The sequence below is a fragment of the Neopelma chrysocephalum genome, unplaced genomic scaffold (assembly GCF_003984885.1).
Source record: "Neopelma chrysocephalum unplaced genomic scaffold, ASM398488v2 Primary Assembly neopelma1_76, whole genome shotgun sequence".
Classification (NCBI taxonomy): Eukaryota; Metazoa; Chordata; class Aves; order Passeriformes; family Pipridae; genus Neopelma; species Neopelma chrysocephalum.
Window position 1 is genome coordinate 5,840,054 of NW_020897737.1, and position 17,587 is coordinate 5,857,640.

Genomic DNA, 17,587 nt, shown 5'->3' on the forward strand with positions numbered 1-17,587 from the left:
GAGGCAAGTATTAAACAGCAATTGATCCAGTCAAATATTGCAACCAAAATTAAAAAAGGATCAACCAGTAGAAAAAGCTCAAAGTGAAGAGAAAAATGTTAGGTAGACAATTATTTCAAAAGAATTTTGCAATTCCAAAATAATTTAAAAATTTCCTTAGTAAAGCTGTTTATTCAATCTCTAATGGGCCAAATTATCCTTTAATTTCATCCAGTTTTTGTCCTATCACTACTACTACTATTACTATCACAGGTACCACAACAACATATTAACTAGATATATACCTGGTTAAAGTCACTTGATTTTGAGTACCTCTATTTTTTTCTTCTTGAAAACAGAAGGGCACAGTCAGGCCTATTGCCTTAGAAAATCCCCTTAATGATTAGAGGTAAAAAGTAGCCCTGTGTCTTTCATTGGAAAGCTGACGGTTTTGTTCAAAACACAATCTATTGCTTTTCTCTTCCAGACTTCCACCAAAGAGAAGAGACTTGATTCTTTAAATTCAGCAGACAAGTTTCGCACATCTGGTCAATTACCTGTGTCCTACTTGCCCTTTCTGTAAAATCCCTCTCTTATATACAAGTCCTTTATGATGTGACAGTTGAGCATTAAAAACAATGTGAGGTTAGATCACAGGCAAGTTGAAAGTAACCCCTGTCTGAATGACAGATGCCTGTGTGGTACTCATATTTTGCTTCCCCAGCACAAATACCCATGAAGCTAATCTTTCATATATGACTTCACAGAAATTTAAGTTAGAACAAAACTTGTTGGGAGACCTTTTCAAAATCAAAAACACTTACAAAATGAGTTTTGTATAAATGGGTTTGGTATTTATTGGCAATGCTTGTTTAAAGGTGTAAGATCTTGTAAAATTCTTATTGGAAATAAATGAACAAACCCTGGACTTGATGCTTGGGCAGTGGAGTAAAAATAAAGCACCTTAAATGCCTTGTGCTGATGGATGACACCTTCGTGTTCTGTTTATGAGCGACTTTAGTGCTATAATTTTGGGACATTTCAACATGCAATTTAATCCCATCTGGAGTTAAGAAGTTAATTTCTTTTTGCCGTAAGTCTTTCTTTCTCCTGTACCTCAACCTTTCATACTCATAGTAAAAGTAACATAGACTGTATTTTAACATTTTAGTTGTGACCACTATGTGCTTGAACTAGGCGTGACCAAGAACATGTGTCCCTGGAATAAATATTTCCAACTGGAAGTATTTTCTGGGACCCGTGGAACAGACTAAGCCAGTACCCTTGCACTGATCAAAAAAGAACAGTTTTAGAAGTTTTGCCTCATATTTTGACTCATATCTATATGTATTTAAGTTGGCACTCGGGAACTGTACTCCTGTGCCTAACTCACAGATCCATGAAGATTTGTCTTATTCTTCTCTTTGCTATTTAATTAATCACAAATGGTTTAAATAAGATTTTTCCACATTTTGATCTGAGGATGACTAGGGGACTGCAAACCTGTGGAAATTGTTTTCTGGGTTTATTAAACAGTGTTTTCAATAACATCTAGAATTTGAAGCATAAAGAGTGCGTGACTATCTACAAAAAATGAAGAGAGCAAACAATGGTCCACTTCTCATTCCCAAATTGGAGCGTGATATATTCAGTCATTAGTGCAGCCACTGTGAATGAGGACTGCAGGTACTAATTCCCAGTCCCAACTAATTTCCATTCTGGACATTCCAGTTGGCTTGGCTTAATTCTCATTCTTCCAAAAGCAGCAGTTTTTCAGGCATACTGCATGATACTCAAGACTAATCTAGCATAGAATTAACTGAAAATGTTAAAAATATGTTTTAATGTTTTCTCCCACACTAAGTATAAACCTTATGATAAATGAAGAAAGGGTATTTATATCTGTGTTTTCAGAGCTCTCAGAGAACGCAGGAAATCCATGCATTCACTCCATGGTTCCCAACCCACTGCCATTTTCGTGCCCTTAACATGATATTTATTCATTGCAAATTAAAGCCTTATCATTTCTGCATTCAATTCCTCTGTAATAGCAGAAGCAGTAATCTAAACAGGCTGTTAGATTCCAATGACATATTCATCAGGACTGAATTATTAGTTCAGCACATTCTGAAAATAGGGACTACTTAGTACATTTGTACAGCTGTCATTCTGCTGTGGGCACAGACCAGGAAAGGAATGACTGCAAACCCAACTGCTATAGTTCTATTCATGCCAGTTGTTTCGGTAACCATATCCTCCTTTCCTCCTCCAAATAGTATTCCTCTGACAGGGTTTGCCTGACAGAGCAGAGGTGTAAGCTGATATTTAGAAATCAATCTAAGAGAACTAAGGGCGTTCAAAATGTTGGGTGAAATGTCACCTGAAACTAACATATATCAGAGAATAAAACTCACTTTCTGAAATATAATTGCTGTTTTAAAATGGTAAAAAAAGCACAGAAGTTCACATCGCACCATATGGTGTTGAGTTAAATCTGCTTCATAGTTTTGAGTCAAGAACATATGCACCCAATGAAGTGGCAGTTGTTATAGAAAATATGACTGGTTTGTTGGTAAATAACATTAGAAAGCTACAAACAGTCCCGTAAGTGTTTTTTTTTTCTGTAGATTATTATGCAGAAGAGCCACTATCGTGAATGAGTGTTTAAAGTCAAGCCACTCCTAATCACCTTAGAGGGTGAAGGAGCCGGCTTGGTGTGCATGAAAGCCTGCATAAACTTGCTTGTCTGAGGAGATAAAAATACATTTGTTATACTGCAGGTGGCATTTTAATGTTTCAGTTCCACCTTTTCAAATGAGGAGTGATCAGGCTGTCAATCAGAGTGGAGCAAGAGAAACAGCCCTTTTTCAGATGCATTTTTTCTTTTCATCCTATATGTCTTATGTGTGTAAATCAAGACATGAATCCCGCTAAGTGCAGGCTAAGTCAGGCTACATTTACCTATTCCACCAGGGCAAAACTGTAGCTGTTTTAGCATGGTGCTCTGAACCTGATGGAGAGGTGTTGGTGCTCTGTGCTGGGTGCTGGCAAACCAACACACTCCAGCCTCCTGGCAAACCGGTGGCACTGTACGCTGTGTCAATACTGGGTGACAGCTCTATGGAGGAGTGGGGGAGGGACACAGAGACATAGAGGAAAGGACACAGAGATTTCAGAGGATATTGCAAGCACTCAGAAAAGTCTCTGCCATCTTGTTAACACAGTGGCTTTTGCTGCGACTAGTCCCATTATGAGTTTGGAAGTGCTAAAAGGATATTTTGGGTCCCTGCCACATCCCAAGTGAGGAACGGGCAATACTTGAATACTTACACATCTTTGACTGCAATGTTAGTGCTATCCAAAACAGCAACTGCAGTTTCTGAAGCATAACATGTCAGTGTACTGTTAGGGATATGACAAAAGCTTAGAAAATGAATGGGGGGAGCCCAAATAACATCCTGCCCAGCTACTGCCAGGCACATCCCTGGAGACATCTACTCATCTAAGGCCCACTTACACAAGTGCAGAGGAGCACAGGGGTACAATGACAGATAGGGCTGAAATACACATGTATTCTTACTAGTGGATTCTATCCTGCTTAGCCAGAGAGAGGGAAGCAGAATGAGGTCTTAGGTGCTGTCTGTGTTTATACATTGGTGCTCTGTCTGCCTGTGATCTGCGTGGCTGACCATGTATATATATATGTGTATATGTAAATATGTGTATAGTTGTGCATGTAAGTATATATGTGGTGTATGTGTGCACTCTGTGTGCATGTCCCTACAGGGAATACATGTTCAGCCTCACTATCAACTGTATCATGGGACATGGATTGACAGCAACCTTACATCTATCAGGGCTCTAGATCCAACATGACACATTTTCCTCTAACATTAATTATGTATTATGTTTATTCAACCTTTTATTTTCTTTTCTCACTCATCATTCCTGTTAAAACCCAGTTGCAAAGAACAGCTTCCAAGTGCAGCAAATGTCTGATGGTAGTACTAGACCTGTGTTGCAGTAACACATATCTCTTTCTGAGCCTGTGCCATTAGAAGCAACTATTTAAAGCTCATCCTGCTGTGATGATGAAAGGATCTGCTGGAGCACATGGATGCTGGGGCAGACCCATGTGGTACCAGGAAAATTAAACTTTTTCTTATCTCACAAGCCAATGACCAGGAACAGAGTGCATGGAAAAAGGCTCGTGACAGCTGTGAGTCTCCACAACTTGTGCACAGCTCTCCATGGGGAGGAACAACTGCCTTTTCTCAATTAAGCCTGACAGCAGAGAGATTGGACATGTGACGACTGCCTTGACAAATATCTTCATCATAGTGCTTACTCTTTCCTTGACATTCTTCACAAACAATGAAACATAACTCTTATCTTCAAGCTTGACAAGATCCTGGAGAATTCAAACTAATTGCTAATATTGAAGTCTAAAACCTTTGAAAAAATGTTTACATGGTGTAATGGCATATCTCTAATTAAAAAATTCTTTAATACCTCTATGACACTGTAAGTGTTATTCTGTTCTCTGCTGAGGGCAGTTGCTTTATAGTTGCTTTTGCTGACCTTCCTTTCTCTCATTTTTGCAGTGCTTGCTCAGGTCCTGGTTTTATAATTCCCCTCCTGTACTGTAGCATGACTGTGTTTGAATCTACAAGACGATATTTGGTGAGTGGCTGATCTCTAACTAACTGGGGTGTTCATTCTAGTCAGCATTTTAGTTTTTATATGAATAAAGCATAATTTTGCCTTCAAGGTTCTGTGAAATTGTGACTGCAATATTAAAAAAAACCATCTCTGGCTTCTTTCACGTCCTTGCCCCCTTTTTGCCCAAAAGAGGGCACTCTATACCTGACTTTCTTTCAATTCTTTTTACACTTTTTATTTCTTTTCTTACATTCAATCATTAATTGCACAAAAGATAGTGCCACTTTTTATTTACAGTTCAAAATATGTGAACTTCCTTTGTTAATTTCTAACAAGAGACATTCACAAGGTAGGGAAAAAGAAAACCCTTCACTGCAATGCAATAAATAATGAAGCATGTTTCCTTTCCAATTTTTCTCCACGAGTAAAAAACAGGAAAAGGCTCATGATCTAATCTATAGTGTTAACCTGCAAGCAGTTTCATTGGGGAAGTAGCATTTGTCCTTTCCCATGGTGGAAGGATAAAATAATCCAGTCTTATGCTTTTGTGTGGCTCCATATTGGGCTTTCTTCTCTTGATCTTAATGCTCCTTGGGACAAAGGTATCACAGAATCATGGAATCATAGAATACCAGGTTGGAAAGTACCTCAAGGATCATCTGGTGCAACATTTCTTGGCAAAACCATGGTCTAGACAAGATGGCTCAGCACCCTGTCCATCTGAATATTAAAAGAATCCAACATTGGGAAATCCTTCACTTCTTTGGGGAAATTATTCCAATGGTTGATTGTTCTCATTATGAAAAAATTTTCCTTTTGTGTCCAATCGGAATTGCTGCAAGAGTAACTTGTACTCATTACCCCTCATCTTTTCCATGGGACTCCTTGTAAAAGAGGGAGTCTACATCTTTGTAGTCACACTGTAAGTACTGGAACATAGTGATAAGGGCTCCCCCAAGCCTTGTTTTCCCAAAGCTGAAAAAACCCCATTCTCCCAGCCTCTCCTCATACGGCATGCTTGCCAGTTCTTTGATCATCTTTGTGGCCTCTTTCTAGACCCTGGCTGGCCTGTCCACATCTCTTTGTATAGCAGGGACCAAAACTGAACACACTATTACAGGTGTCATCTGAGTGCTGAGTAGGGTGGGATAATAACTTCTTTGTCTCTGCTGGTGATGCCCCTGTTGATGCAACCCAGCATCCTGTTACATCCTTTGCTGCAGAAGCACCACAGTGTTCACTCATATTGAGCTTGTTGTCCACCAGGACCCAAAAGTCCCTTTCCACATATCTGCTTCCCACCTCGATAGACCCCAGTCTGTGCTGCTCTCCTGGATTATGTTTTCCCAGGTGCAAGACCTTATACTTGTCCATGGTAGCCCACTCTTCCAGCCTATCCCCATATTCTTGCAGGACAGGTTTCCCTTCTGAAGTGTCCGCTTTCCACTCAGTTTGGTATAATTGGAAAACTTCATCAGGGTACACTTGATCACATCATCCAGACAACTTATGAATATACTAAACAGTTTTGGGTCCAATATTGATTCCTGGGGACCTCCACTCATGACAGGTTGACAGTTTGAAAAGGAGCCATTTACCACCACCACTGGAGTGTGACCTGTCAGCCAGTTCCCCACCCACTGCATGGATCATTTGTCTAGATCATCACACATCAGTTTCTCTGGGAGAAGGGTGTGGAAAACTGTATCAAAAGCCTTGGAGAAATCCAGGTAGACAATGTCCACCACTAGCTCCACATCAACTGATCAGGTTACTTTGTTGTAGAAGGCAATCAGATTTGTCAAGCACAACTTTTTCTTGGTGAATCCATGATGACTTTTCCCAATCATATGCTTCATTTTACTTGTTATAGCCCCCAGGATGATTTATTTGATAACTTTCCCAGGGATTGAAGTAAAATTGATGAGTCTATAATTTCCTGGATCCTCTTTCAAGCCCTTCTTGTAGATGGGGCTGACATTAGCATTTTTCCAGTCTTTTGGGGTGTCCCCCAATGTCTCCATGGATTCTCAAAGATTATGGAGAGCAGCCTCACAATCATCTCTCCTAACCCCCTCAGATGGATATTGACAAGGCCCATCAACTGTACGAGTCAAGCTCCTGTGGTAGTTCACACCCCATCTCTTTCTTCACTGATGGTGGGTCATCAACCTGGATTATTGTTTCCAAGGCCAGGGGCCCAGCAGTGCTGGTAAAGATAGAGGTGAAGAAAGTATTGAGAACCTCTGCCTTTTTCACACTGTTGGTGACTAATTTACTTCTCCTGTTTGACAGTGGGCCAATATTATCCTTCTGTTTCTGCTTACTGTTTATGTACCTGAAAAACCATTTCTTTTAGCTTTTAACATCTCTGTCCAATTTCAATTTGGTTTGAGCTTTTTCTTTTTGAAGTGCATCTCTGCATGCCCTGGGGCAATGTTGTAGTTCTCAATGAGTATTCATCCACTTTTCCATGACTGGTACTCTTCTCTTTTGGTTTTGAGCAGACTCAGAAGCTCACAGTTAAGCCAAGGGGGTCTCTTGCTCTGTCTGTTTCCTTTACCTTTAAAGAGGAGGAACTGTTTTTGTGCTTCCAGGAGAGCATTCTTGGAAAACTCCCAGCACTCCTAGCTCCTTTATCTTCCATTATAACCGCCCACAGAATTCCTCCCAACAGAGCTTTGAGTGAGTTGAAATTTGCTCTTCTAAAATATAAAACCTTTTTCTTAGCGCTAATCTTCAGCATGCCCAGCTGGATCCCAAACTCCACAATATTGCGATCACTGCAGTCAAGGCTACTGCTAACTGAAATATTACAAAACAGGTTGTTTAGGTTTGAGATTAGTAAGTCCAGCACTACCTCACTCCCAGCTGGCACATCTAAGATTTTTATGAGGAGGCAGTTCTCTATGCATTTCAGGAACTTGACGGATGACATGTGAACTACTGTACTGTTCTTCCAACAAATATCTGGATAGCTGGAGTCACTCATAAGAACGCGGTTCTGTTGACCTGAAGCTTGCTTGAGTGACCCAAGTAATGCGTGACTTACTCAGGCACAGACCCCATGTGGTATAATGGAATCACTTATTACAGTTCTTTCACGGTTTATATACCCTGTTACATCAGCAGTAAATTCCTGTTAGCAACTTTTCTCTATATCTACTTTTTAGTTAAGCATTCACTGTCCATGAGAAAAATACTCCCAAGCAATTTCCCACACACAGGGATACGTCTCACCATGTCTGCTTTTATCTTGCCAAGTTTCCCTTAAGTTTCTCCCAGGATCATATAATCTCGGTTCCCTACAGTAATGCTTCTTTGGCCTTATTGTCTTGGTGTGGAAACCAGTAACAGATGCTGCTGTAACCTCTGCACTGGAGATGACCCCTCTGATCTTGACCCAGAGGCATTCAATAGGGCTCCCATAATTGTCATAGTTTACTTCTATACATTCAAGGTTCTCCTTAACATAAAGTGAAACTCCTCTGCCTCTTCCTCCCTACCTGTATTTATGAAACAGCCTATTGCCATTCATCACGATCCCCCAGTCATGTCAGTTGTCCTACCACATTTCAGTTATTCCTATGATATCATACCTTTCTGACCGGGTGTGGAGCCCCAGTCCCTTCTGTGTGTTCCCTATGCTGGGTGCATCGCCATACATACCCTAGAGGTGATTAGTCTTCTGTTTTTCATGTTGAGAGGCAGCAAGGAACATTTGTTGCTCTGTTTGGCCTGGCTTATTCCCCCGTTGGTGGCAATGGTGTGAGCGTTGCCACTTTGTAGTACTGTAGTACTCAGGGGGCTGTGTACAACAATTTTCTCCAGCACAATTGGAAATTACTGTCCCGCCACTACGTTTCTAAACCTCTGGGAATTTATGACCAGAATGTTTTCATGAAATAATGGAGTGTCAAAAAATGATAGACTTGACAGCTAAAAGGCAGTGCTAAGAAATGGAAAAGTGAATGGATGGAGAGATAAGTTTCAGGGAACACTGAAAGGCCAAAGGAGAAATAAGAATGGGAATTCAGATAGAGTTTCTGAATCTGTGTTAGAATGATTTTAAGGATGATTTTTAAAAAATATGAGAGCTAAATTCTGTGATTAATTTTGTCTTACCTAATGATAGGTGCACATTAATCACTGCAAACATAATACTTTATTGCTTCCTGTGATTACAGCTAAGGGCTAAATTCTGTCATGGTCTGGTCTCTGCTGTACTCCATAGTTTGGGGAAAAACTAAAACAGTGAATATAAATCATGTACAGGAGGAAAGAATCTCCATTTGCTTTCTTTTCAGAATCATGAAAAATTACATTATTAAAGCAGAATCTATGAATAAGAGGTGTTATCACATTTATAAACTTGTGAGTTCTTTCCATCTAGCACTGTGGAAGTGACTCAGCTACTTGAATTTACGTGTAGTTAATTATTTCTTAAGATTTGTCTTTCACTTTCTTTCATCAAAGAAAACAAATCTATGTTTTAGATTGTATCTGTAAGTCAAGAACTGTCCATTGGTTTGGCTTCACTTAGGAAAATCATCCATGTAATTTTTTTTTTCCAGGTGATTCTTCATTTCCTTTATATTAGGCTTTGACCTATGCCTAAATCTCTCTCTCCCTCTCTCTTTCTATCACATGATCTTTATCTCCCACATCTATAATCATACCCATATCAATAAATTTTTTCTTTGATTCAGTTGGTATTCTTGCAGAACCAACTTTTAGAAAATCAACTAAACTAAGAGGACAACTATTTTTATACACACAAAAGAAGGAAAGTTCTTAGTACTTACTTCTTAAAAAATGAGACCAAAAGTTTGATTCCACGTATTTTATCTGCTGACTTTACTGCTTTTGAGCACCAATGCTGTCCTATTAGCTACTTTTACTCAATTCTCAGGGTCAGGTTTAGCCCACCTTTATGTCTCTTTGAGCCTTCTTGATTTCCATTTCATTGTATGTATTTTAAATCAGCTCTGAATAGGTCTGCCTGTTTTTCCATTTGATATTCTGGTAGTCAAATCCTTCCTATGACAAGTGTAGGTGAAGCAAACCTGCTTCTTGGAAAGGTGAATTTTTGTCTTCATGAAAAAATCTTTTGATTTCAGAAATGGCGTTTGTCAGCATATAAAATATATATACTTTCAAAGAGTATTCAGGAGCTGCAAAACATTTCCAGAATTGCAGACTTGTATCTCTGGCTGCTCAGCTGCCTTTAAAAGTTGACTGCGGATACTTCAGTTAAACCATCTTTACATGGGCCTCAGTTGAAGCACTTGAGGCTTTGCAATCTCTTCAGAGAGCCTGTGCTTACACCAAAGGGATGTTACTTCCTCAGCCCAACATGATTTCAGCTAAATGGGGTAATATGCAAATTCATTACTCAGCATTACCACTCACCATATGTACAGAGAGTCTGCCATTCTCTTCAGTCATAGGCTTCTCCAGATTCCTGCACAGACTGCCAACATTGTGACAGGGTTTTTAATCTAAACTTTCTATCCCAAACCTATACATCCTATTTACCTGAATAGTCCTGAAACAAAGTAGCTTACATTAGGAAAAGTTTAGAATACAATTGAGTTGATGTAATTTAAATGCACATGTGTACACACACATATGTAATTACACACATAGAAACACACAAATACATATATATATATATACATGTACATACATATACCTCTCCCTAAAAAGAAAAATAATTCCAGAAACTGTGCAAGTTTGATAGTGGATTTTTTTTTCCCAGCAAGGATATTTTCTATGAGAAGTAACAGCTGATTAGTTAAGAAAGTAATTGTTCAAAATGAAAGACAAGAAAAATAAAAAATCTTCTCTATTGTCTATCTTGTGCAGCCCAGGACTTTGAAATTCTTTGTGATGAACAATGCCTGCATAAAGCATGGAGAAAATGAGTAAGTGATCAAACAAGGTTGTTTTCTCCATTTAAAAAGTCGTGAGAAAGAGTGGATTTGTTGCATTCAAACGTAGGTTACTCAAAATGTGAATGGAAACATATTCTTAACATTTTTAAGTAAGGATAAGGAAAGATGTGTCAATGAAAGTGATATCAATTCAAGTAAACACTGTCATTCACTGCTAAAAATACACTGGTTTATATCCATTTAAATATATATATGGACTGACATGTCAATGTAGGAAAAAGAGACAGAACCAAACAGATAAAGGAATCAACTTGGTGCAGATGTGTGTGACATTCAGGAGGTCTGCAGTTACAGTATAAAAAAAAATCAATTCAAATCTGCTCTACAGAAGTTTTCAGAAGTTACAAAAAGGATTGTATCAGACTTTATGTGATAAAGAATACTGAATTTGTTCACCTTGGAAAGTGATTCAAACCTTAGGAACAAGGCCTTAGTAGGGCACATTTTGCTCAAAATTAGTCATGTGATAAATATTTTCTGGAATGGAACCCTGTAGGAAAGTCAGCTAGAATTACAATCTGTTAGTAACAGTAACCTCGTGGGATATATTATTGGGAAAAGTGACTTTAATAAACAATACATTTTTGTTCAGGGACACACACTGAACATAAATGTTCTGAAACAGGGTATTGTGCGAATGAAGAACTTGGAAACTTGGATACCGGTAAAAAAAATAAAAAAATGTTCAAGAACCTTTGATCCAGCTTTCTTTTCCCAGCTCTTAAAACTTCTTGTGGTTTAATACCATCTTATCACCACTGCCATTAGAAAAAGTTACCTTACCCTAGATATACCACTGCATGCAGTGTTCAAACAGTCCTCTCAGAAGTTTTCGTTTAAGCTGTAATAAACAAAAATGGATGTACCTCTATTTTGCTCAAACTAATATGATATATATTGTGACTAAATGCGTAAGAATAAAGAAATCAGGAATACTGTATATTACTTTCCCTGTGGGTGATCAAAACATTATTTAGCAGTTCTATAATTATGGTGTATTAGGAAAATTCACATTCAGACTTACAACATCCACCTGAATGGGTAGACTAGTTAGAGAACACTGAGCTATAATAGAAATTATAAAAGAGAACAGTTTAAAACATGCTAGCAGACTTTTTATTGATAATGTATTCAACTAAGTTTGTTGTTAAAAAGCCACAGGTGTAAAGCATATGAAAGAGTAATTGCCGTGACAGTTCAATGCAATTGTTACATATTACATATTAGGACATATTTTTACTATTTACTTAAGATATTTTTGCATCTGAGCAACCACATCTGAAACATCATAAAAAAGGAAAAGTTAAAAAAGGAACCATAAAACCAAATGAAAAAGAGAACAAGAGTTATGAGCACAGTTGGTGAGAATTGTAGTAAGTGTATAAATGGACAAGGAACTGCTGAATGTTCTCACATACACATTTTCCACCATAGGAAGAAATCAAAATGTACTTACCCATAGATTGCTGAACACTACTGAGCTTTCACTAGTCTCCTGGAACATTAATCACTTGCAAAATTTAAATTGTTAATGTGAATAGAAATTAAATATATAATCTTTTTCTCAGAACACAATTTCTTTACTTCTCTCAGAAATTATTCATCAGTCTGCAATTTTTTGTCTAGTTCTCAAGAAACCTTCACTCAACCTTAATGATGTCTCCATCTCCAATTTGAGTCAAGTGAATTAGAAATTGCAAAAACCCCCTTGGATTATAAAGCTAACAAGACAATATAGTACAATTATGGGAGAAAAAAAGCCATGCTTGTACCCTCAAAAAGGGGAGAAGTAGAGACTGCAGAAAGCCTGTTAGGGACTGTGGTTATAGATTTTACATGGAAAGCAATCAAATTCAACATGAAATCCCCTTCAGAGATAATTCTGTTCAAAGAGCAGACAAGTGTAATTGTTACAACACGCTTTTGTCTATCTTTGGCATGTAACACAACTACGTCAGCTGCTTAATTAATGAAGGCTGACTTAGACCTAAGTCTAAGGAATTCAGAGGCTTGAGTTTTGGCGTGAGTCACAAATTGCACACTTAGGTTCAGAGGAAAAGCACAAGCAATACCGTGATCACTCACACACTCGCTGAAAGATTTCAGCCTGATAGATTGGGATTTACACATTTAAAACATACAGAAGTTCCTAGGAACCTGTCTACAGGCACTGACAGTTTCTCTTCTTGAAAACCCTGTGGTTGGCAATCATGGTTCACCAATGTAAATGCAGAAAAGCCCAATCTGGGGGGAAAGCATACCTGATACATGGCATTCTTTTGCAACTGAAGCCCAGCAAGTGGAAATGCTGTAAGTGGACATTTTTGCCTTCTGTGGACAAGTGAATTGGAATACAATTCTGCCAAAATACACGCAAATACCCTTAAGACTCAGGTGAAGAAGAACTGGAGTAAAAGCCACCTCTATATCTAGTGGCTGGAAATGGACTTTCTTTGCACAACCCGAAAATTAGAGAAGAAAAAATTAAAGGAGGCTGTCTGTTGCTCAGGGAGGAAGGATATCCAGTGTTGTCCCACAGAACAGGCTGTTCCTGCATATTTCCCACAGCTAGTGTCACACAAAAACTCTACACTCTCCAGGAAATAAGACTGAAAATCCCAGTTCTGCTCACTTCTTGATATAAGTGAGACTCGCTCTTGAGTACTGCTGGCCAGGAACTACCTCCAACCATGACTTATCTCATTGGCAATGGGACGTCTTCTGTAGATCTCTTAGTGCATTATGTCTCCTCCTACCTCTGTAGCTGAGGGAGAATAAAACATATGACCCTTCTAATCACCAAATGATTAAACAAATACAGGCAGGATATTGTTGCCTCTGCTGGATTTTTAATTTTTTCTTTTTAAAGACCTTGTCCTCTTCCACTAGGTGCCTATTCTGGGCAGATGATGCAGCAGTTGGATTATCTGAGTCTGTGACTGGTGCCTACCTTCATAAACACCAGGGAGGAACAGTTTCCTGAGGAATGTATCAACGGACTTGGTTTCAGATCTGCTCCCAGAGGTCTTCAGAGGTGTTGGTCTCCATCACTGACTTTATGGGAAATGTAGGTGTTCCATTTAGGGGGCAAGGTGTCTGAGGCTACAAACTTCAGCCATGTTCACTTGTCTGGTGTCCAATACACCTCAATACGTTAAGGGAGAATGGTGATGTTGTTTGATAATTTTAGACATTTTACTTATATACCTATATAGAGAGAGATAACAGGTGCGGTGGAGGCCAGAAGGAGCCTTTGGGGAAGGACAGGATTTTCCTGAGGGTGGTGTGGAACACCTAAGTAAAACTTCAGCTCTGAATTGCCCTACTCCTTTACTTATTATTGCTAAGCTTCTTTGGTTAGTAGAGGCAAATGTCTTAAAGCTGGTTGTCTGAATGCTAGTTTCTGTAGCCTGACTGCATGCAATAATGTATGCAGTTCAGAAGATTCAAAGGTACACTGGACATGTTGCAAAGGTAATATAAGTAGAAATATTTTCTGCTAGTCCTGCTCTCTGAAGATGCCAGTTGGTTTTCTGTTCACTGCCCTTTGGTATAGCCAAACACCAAGTTCTTCATTGTATGAAGCACTGAAATGAAAAAATCTGTCTTGTAATGTCAGCAGCACAGCACTGACCAATAGTAGGAGGAGATGATGTATTGTTTCTGGAGCACAGCAATTTTTAAAAATTGTTCTTGGCCTACTGATTACCAGTTGCTTGCTGACTTCAGAAGTGCTGCAGCAAATTCATGCATCATATCAGGGAAGCTTTTTTCTTCTCTTAAAAAATATCTTCTTGATTTTACTTTGGTATTTATTGTGAATCTCATTGATCTGCTCATTACTTGCAACAGTTTACTCATTGGTTCATTACACAACTGGTTGGAGATGCAACTTCATCTTTCTCAGAGGAAAATGGGACTTGTTTGAATTGATCCAAATGGTGGTAAAAAGCAAGCCTGGAAAATAAGATTTCCTTTGTTTTATTAGAAAATTATAATGTTCCCTTACTGATGATAAAAATTTAATGGAAAGCAATTAGCAAAAGAAATAATTTTCAATAGAGGCAGTAATGTTCTATTAAGTCATACTTGATAGCTCAACAGAACTCCGTTTTATCTTCAGTATTAAACTCTATGACAAAGAAATTACAGAATTTGTCAGGCATAGTATGATTTATTTACCATGAACATGCAACAGTGACTGGTAGTATCTTTTCTATGACAGGATAAGAATCAAATTCAAGGCTTTCTGCAGATACAAATACCAAAGCACTATTAGCCATGAAAATTTTGTTGGATCTTACTTCTTATGGTGATTAACATCCTGTGATGGAAGTTAGTCATGCTTTATTTCAAGGTTTCATTTGCAAGTGCTGTACAAATTAATAATAAATAGACCTCTCAATTAGTGGTTTATCAGTTTTAATGCCTTCTGGGTCAATAGACTCTCTATAATAATGGTTTATATGCATCTATTGATGTGCACTCACTATCCATATTACTGTCTGAAATAAGGAAATAATACCTATTAATCACATATTACCCATTGAGAATACATCCAATACATTCAACACATTAGGAGTGATGAGGTAGCTCCTGCTGCAAGATGCTCTCCTTCAGCAAAATGCCTTTGCCAAAGCAGATAGCACTGTTTCCCTAAATCTCCTGTTGCAGACATCCTCAGTGCAGCAGTAATCCCTTCTCATTTCAAACAGTCCATGAAGGGATGAAATAATAAATTAGTGTCTGTCTGATCTAAGGGACTTTTGTATGTAATTATGACATTAACAGTCTTAACAACCAAAGCCCACCCCCAAACCTCTATATGCTCTATTGGTCCTCTTAGCAATAAAGACTTAGAGGAGTACTAAGAAAATAAATGTCTCTAGTTTGGCTCACCCACTACCAAGTGTTTTGTTAATTTGGCTCCAGGAATGATCTCAGAAATGAAAGAGTGTTGCATTCCCTGTTGCTGCCTTCCAGGTTTGAGTAGTGCAAATTTGGAAGGGAGATTTTACTTATAAACAACTTATGTCATCTAGGCTGAATTAAGAGAATGTTAAGATATAGAACTTTACAGTGACACTTAGAATAATTGAAGATACAATAAATGACCTTTACAAAATGAAATAAAAATTGGGGGCATGGTGTACACTAGAAGGACCAGGGAAAAGGACAGATGCTTGTCCTCTGAAGGTTTCATCCCTGAAGGGGTAAAATAAAATATCCTTCTGTGTTTCCAGACTGCTTTTAAGTTGTGGAGCAGTAAATAATTTAGTGCTTCTGTGATTCCAAGTATCTTTAATTTCTCAGAAACTGTGAGCATATTCCTATCAAAGTTTTAATTCCTCTCCTGTTTGGGAAATATTTCAAGTGTTATTTGGACTTGCTAATTCTATGTTTAATGTCTTAGAGAAAGAAAGAAGAATGTTAAATGTTAGCTCTCATGAAAGATAACAGTTATTTATCTTGTGTTACTTTGTAAAGAGAGGTTAGGAAAATAGGCTCTGGTTGGAAAGGTCAGAGAGAGCTGGAAAAGAAGTGCCCAGGCTGGCAGAGAAGCAGAGGCACTGCTGGGAAGGTCACTGAGCTGTATGACATTGTGGTAGTGGAAGGGATGATCAAGGCGTTCATGAGAACTGGGATGAGGAGGAAACTGATATTAACTGTGTTGTGTCACGGTCACTGTGTCCTCCTACTCAGCCAGAGGGAGCCAATGACCAATGCATAGGTGACTCTCAGTGTATCTGCAGAGAAGAACAAATTTTCTATGCCTTTTAATATGATATAACAGGTTAATTGCTATCCTAAGTCTTCACTCAAAGCCCAAGATCTGGAAAAAAAGAGTAAGGGGCTCCTGGGTGTGGTGTGAGAAGGAGGCAAGAGACTCATGGGAGCTTTGTGAATGCCAGGGAGTGCTGGGGGGCATTGACTACCCTAAGAAGGATTTTGCTTTTCACCAGCAGCAGGTGCTTCTACCACTTGGCTCTTCTACTGGTCAGAAAAATTGGATCCAAAATTCCCCAGACAACCAGACATGTTTTGGGATTCATTATTTTCTTAGGTCTTCTTGGATATATTGCCTCATTCAAAAATATCCTGTTGGGCGAGGGAATGTCTTCTATATCTAATGGAGTAGGACTGTCAGTAAATAAAAACCTAAATTAAATGAGGATCCATGTCAGAAAAGGTGAAATGAGAGCTTCCCTAATTGCAAAATAATTGCATTTTGCTCCACTAATTATTGAAGTATGAGCTTCATGTAATTATACATGACTGCAAACAGCTCCAGCTAACGCTCACCACGTTTACCCAATTAAATTTTACATCATTTTGTTTGAATACGGCCAGTTAGACTCATTAATAAAACTGTAGGTGACAATAAAGATGAAGGACTTTTAAAAGGTTAACATTTGCTTTTTCTTTTTCTCAGCCTGACTTGTTCATTCTTTGAGTAGTGAGTTGCCTCCATATTCGCTTACTGGCCATGAGGCCTCTGGGAAAGTATGGCCACGCTGTGCAACATGGTGATGTGCCCTGCACATCTGTGTGCAAAAGGACTCCACGGGGGAAGGGCTGTACAGCACAGTCCTGTATGAGACTTGCATCCTTATGTACACGCAGCCCTTGTGCATATTATCCACTGGGAAGACCTTGCTGTCAGACAATTTTGCTTGAGTTTGTAACAGAAGAGAGAAGAGAACAGAGTCTTTTGAAAAAACACAAACTGAAGCAAACTCCAACAAAAAACCAACAGGTCATGAGACCAACAGAACAAAACAGTAGACAGAGTCTCCTGAGAAAATCTCATCAGATTGAGTGATTCCTAAATCTTTTTCTCTCCTTCCTCTGCTCCTTCATCACTTTTCCACTGATTTGAAAAGCCTGGAAAAACTCCCTCCTACTACTGACAATTTGTTGAATTAATTTAACACTAACCTCTTTCAGCATTATCCTATTTTTCCTCAATATTTATCAATTCTCTCATG

General features: G+C 38.6%; 1 long non-coding RNA gene across 1 annotated transcript; it reads left to right on the forward strand.

Annotated features, from left to right (window-relative positions):
* Window positions 1–10,508: 10,508 nt before the first annotated feature.
* Window positions 10,509–15,006, forward strand: LOC113970241. The gene is made up of 2 exons (XR_003535091.1): window positions 10,509–10,568; window positions 14,824–15,006. It is a non-coding gene; the product is annotated as an uncharacterized LOC113970241 (long non-coding RNA).
* Window positions 15,007–17,587: the final 2,581 nt, after the last annotated feature.